We start from the raw sequence: 5,390 nt of genomic DNA on the forward strand, positions 1-5,390 counted from the left end.
GCTAACATCAGAAACAAAATGTCAAGGTTTTTAGACACGGGCTAAGATACGGGCTTGTCATGGCAGTGTGAGGGACACGGGCCATGTACACGGGCATGTGCCAGGCCGTGTGAAAACCCTTGTAGGTTTGAATTTGGAATTTAATTCACACGGGCTCAGTCCCCTTATTCTTAGGCCGTGTGAACCACGCGGGCCTTTAGCACGGCCAGGTTACCAGAGCCACACGGGTGTGTCGCCCTTCCACATGGACGTATACCCTGTTTCAAGTGACATTTTCCAAAGGTTTCTTAAGCGATCGAATTAATTCCAGACCTTTTCAAAGTATGATTTGGGCCTCGTAGGCCCGTATTAGGAGTCAACAGGCTATGGAAGGAAAGTTTTAATTTGACCTAGTTTTTACATTTCAGTAAAGATTGAATGCATGCGTTTAAGTCAGGTAATGCCTCGTGGCCAACTCCGATCTCGGACTCCAGTAAGGGGTGTTACACTTGTATTTCTACTAAGGTTTTTGCCCCTTCATGTTATATGAGGGGTTTTTAGCCTCTTTCACATCGAGTCCAATTACAAATACTTCCTGGGCTTTTTTGACCCAGTACTCTGTAATGTAATCCAACCCGATTTAGTTTTTCTATTTTCCAAAATAAACTTTAATATTTACAGATTAAATAATTTTCTCATCAAAATTTTACTCTAATAAAATTTTGACGATTTTACCCCTAATAAAATTTTGATGATTTTACCCTCGGTAAAAATTCAAGAAAATTTGTTCAATACGGCACAACTCAACATATTCACTATGACTGAATGGTTTATTTTCATTTTCGAGTTTCAAAACAATCCAAAAATATAAACTCATTCTTCCATCATTTTTTAAGTACTTCTATATAGGATTGCAAATTTTCATTTTCATTTCCATTTTTATTTTTGGAAACCTACATTCATTTTCAAATGATCTCATTTTTCCATTTCAGAGAAAACCATAATCATTCCTAAAAGTTTCTCATTTCTTTTTTTCTATTCATTCCATTCATTTCTATTCAAACACGCAATTCATTTCTGGTTTCAACGAGCTAGCGGAGGGACCAATTAGATATATGTTGTTAAGGCTCAAATAATTTATAATTAAATTCCGGCTTTTTTCCTATTAATTATAAATTCAATTAGTCACGAAATCATTCCACTATAATATCATGGCTGAACTAGCGGAAAGACCGGTTGGACATTGAAGATGACATTCCCAAGGTCATCCTCGTGATCCCAACCTACCCAGCGATACTTGGAGCCACCAATGAAGTAGTTCGACCCTTTTGCTTACTCGACCTACTATCCTGTTAGGTCATCATACCACGTTGACGAGAGATCTAACTGACTAGGTTATCATACGACGTTGTGGCTAATTTTGCCCTTAATTTATTAAGTAATTATTATCCGTGTTTTGTATATAATTTTATTAAAATTAATAGCTAACAATATGATATTTATAGTTATTAAATAATTTCGTCACATTCTTTTCTCTTTAAATTTACAATATATATTGCACTTCTAATATTAATCCAATTTATTAGTAAATTTTTACATCTTAATATATAATAACCATCAACCTGTGAATGGGCCATAAAACTAATAAAATAATATATTTAGGTGCATCAAAGAGAAAAAAGAATTGAATAGAACTTAAAAGAAAAATGATAAAAGCATAACTGAGCTAATATGTTAATAACCATAATTTAAAATTAAGGGTTTAAAAAAATAAAACAATTCAAACAAATTCTCATGTTCAAAATATAGTTGAATAACAAAATATTTACCTAGCCAATAAGAGTTCTAATTATTTCTTAAATTTTTTTATTTGTTTTCAATTAAACTAATAGAAATATTTAGAAATAGTTTAAAGTAACAACTTTGTAGGTTTCAAACAAATAACATACAGAGACTCATGTTTATACAAATATACATTTAATTTTCTTTAAATATTTCTTAATTTTTATTAAGATTTTCAAGAACAAATACTCTTTGAATTGATTTTTTTTCAAATATAAAAGACGTCCAATCATTAAATTTTATTGTATCCTTAGATTTTATCGTCTCTCATCTTTGCATGCAAAGTAAATAACCAGACAAGACGAATAAATTTTCAAGTGAAGTGACACAATACAAACCTTAAAGCATGGAGGAAACTATGGTTGTTATTGTGGGAGCAGGCCCTGCCGGCCTAGCCACCTCGGCTTGCCTGAACCGCCTTTCGATCCCCAACATTGTGTTGGAAAGAGAGGATTGCTATGCTTCTCTTTGGAAGAAAAGGTCATATGATCGCCTCAAACTTCACTTAGCAAAGCAATTTTGCCACCTTCCATACATGGATTTCCCACCTAATGCACCAACTTATGTTCCCAAAAAAGGGTTTATAGACTACTTAGATAATTACGTCTCACACTTTGGCATAACCCCAAGATATCTCCGATCCGTTGAGTCAGTTATTTATGATTCGGACGCTGCAAAATGGCAGATTGTTGTCAAGAACATGACGACGACCAACAATGTGATCGAGACTGAGATGTATACGTCGAGGTTTCTTGTAGTAGCCAGTGGTGAAAATAGCCAAGGTACAATCCCTGATATCGATGGTCTTGATAGCTATGGAGGGGAATATATCCACTCTAACCAATAAGAAAATGGGAGGAAATTTAGAGGCAAAGATGTTCTAGTTGTTGGTTGTGGAAACTCTGGCATGGAGATTGCTTACGATCTTTGGAATTGGGGTGCCAACACTTCCATTGTCGTACGTAATCCGGTAAGAACAAAACCCTCATAAAATTAATGATGTCCATTCTTTTTTGTTTACAAAACTTTGCATTCAGTTCTCTATCTTTACAATATTTTACTCAGTCTTTTTGTTTAGACGTAAATTTCTTGAAGATGAACTGGATTTGAATGTAATTTATAGGTACATGTGCTAACCAAAGAGATGGTGAAAATGGCAATGATCATGTCACAATACCTCCCATGCAAAGCAGTGGATAAAATCACTGTGGCGATTAGTAGATTAAAATTTGGGAAGCTTTCGAAATATGGAATTCGAATGCCAACGAAGGGGCCATTCCATCTTAAGGAAACAACAGGTCGGTCCCCAGTCATTGATGTTGGAACCATTAGTAAAATTAGAAGTGGGGAAATCAAGGTAAGTAAATAGTATACCGGTTTTTAAGCCATCTAAATATCTATAACCCATGATTTTGTAAAAATTAGATAAATGGTAACTTTGATCATTTGTTAAGGTTTTACCTGGTATGGAATACATAAAAGATAATGAGGTTGTGTTTACAAATGGCGCGACAGTACAGTTCGATGCCATTGTTTTTGCCACTGGTTATAAAAGCACAGTCAGGAATTGGCTTAAGGTATAATATCAAAACGTTTCCCTTACTCTTTATTTTCCTATATATGTATATTGTAGTTATGATGAGATATTAAATGGTTAAATATTATTGCAGGGAAGCTATGAAAGTTTTGATGAGAATGGAATGCCCAAAAAAAGCTTTCCGTATCACTGGAAAGGGGGAAATGGAATTTACAATGCTGGATTTTCAAGAAGAGGACTACAAGGTATTTCCAGTGATGCACAAAATATAGCAAATGATATATACACAAACGTCACTGCTGCTTTGAGTTAATGTGTAGCACTTATAGAATGGGGTTTTGTATATTGATGATGATTCTCGGTTCTATTACCTTTAACAAAGTGATAAAATTGAACCTTATGTGTGTCTATATATATTGTTTTATGAATTAACAATAATAAACATATATTAATTTATATATGCTTGTGAATTTTTTAATTTTCCTTATTGAATTCATACACTGTACATGTTTCTTTAGATATAAATTTTAAAATTAATATATGTAAATATGAATATCAATTGTACCGTGTTAATTATTTGTACGTTATTTTGTTTTTTAATTTTTAAAAAATTATTTTAGTCATCTATTTAATTTTTTATCTTTTTTTAACTCCTAATTAAACTTGTTTTTTTTTATCAAATCACCCCAAAATAAAATGAAAAGTTAACATTTTTTAACTTTGTTGACGTTGCATATATGTGGATGACACATCAACATTTAATTAATTTTTTAAATTTTAAAAATTACAAAAAATTATAAAAGTTATTCTAAAAAATTAAAAAAATTAAAATTATAAAAAAATATTTTTCTAATATTTTTTGGATTTTAAAAAATTCAATTAAATATTTACTTGTCATCTATATAGCAACACATGTATATGTCATGCCACATCAGCAAAGTTTTCATCCATTTTTGGGTTGACTTAATAAAAAATGCAAGTTCAATGACTATAAGAGACAAAAAATTAAAAGAATGACTAAAATTTTTTTTTTAAGTTGGAGGGCCAAAAAAATCATTCTACCTTATCTATAAATTTAAAAAAATTTGACTACATTTATATAGAATATAATTCATTTAAAGATTTCTAAGGGAGAGTTAATATATATGGTAACTACTTGACAATTTGTACTTATTTCATACTTACTTTTGTTAAGATAAATAATATTAGTCATTTAAAGGTTTTAAGATTTTCTTTAAAAAAATTCATCTATACACTTTTATGGGCTGGCCATGGCCCAAAATTATTTTTAGCCTAGACTGATTTTGAAGTCTAAATTATTTTTATTTATACCACACATTACTTATCAATTGAATCTCAATTTAATTAGTAACTTACCGAAAGTCATTTTCTTCTACAAAGTAGATGTGCTCATGGGTCGGATCGAATTTAAGCATGATATTAATATATTTTTTATTTCTTCAAGCTCAGCCCAGCCTGAAATATGGGCTTAAATTTTGCTCAAGCCCGCCCATATTTGTAAAAAATTAACTCAAGCACATTTTCAGCCCACTCATATTATTTTTAATTTTTTAAAAAAATATTTATATTATTTTAATTTAATATTTAATAATTTATATAATTTTTTATTTATTGTAATTTATTATATAGTCATTTTAACATTATTTTAATGTTTACATTAGAGTAGTGTTATATTTTAGTGTAGGTTTACTTTTTTAATGTGTTATAAGTTACATAATATATAAAGATAACATAATATAAAGTATTATAAACTTAAAAATGAGTCAGGCATTTTAAGCTCGAGCCCGACCCATATTATAAACGAGCCTAATTCTTTTACCCAAGCCTATTTTTTGAACCTAATATTTTTACCTAAACCCTCCTAAATTTCGAGCGGGCTTGAGCGAGTAATCTGGCCCATGAACAAGTCTACTGTCACACCCCGAAATATAGGCAGTCAATTGAAATGGATAAATAAGAAATAAGTCATAAGCTGAATGGTTAAGTGTTTAGTGTCCTCTTTAAAAACCCA

At 31.1% G+C, this 5,390-nt stretch overlaps 1 pseudogene; it reads left to right on the forward strand.

The window, feature by feature from the left end:
- The first annotated feature begins 2,167 nt into the window (after window positions 1-2,167).
- Window positions 2,168-3,671, forward strand: LOC107896006 (probable indole-3-pyruvate monooxygenase YUCCA11; annotated as a pseudogene).
- Window positions 3,672-5,390: the final 1,719 nt, after the last annotated feature.

The sequence above is a fragment of the Gossypium hirsutum genome, chromosome A10, assembly GCF_007990345.1.
Source record: "Gossypium hirsutum isolate 1008001.06 chromosome A10, Gossypium_hirsutum_v2.1, whole genome shotgun sequence".
Lineage (NCBI taxonomy): Eukaryota > Viridiplantae > Streptophyta > Magnoliopsida > Malvales > Malvaceae > Gossypium > Gossypium hirsutum.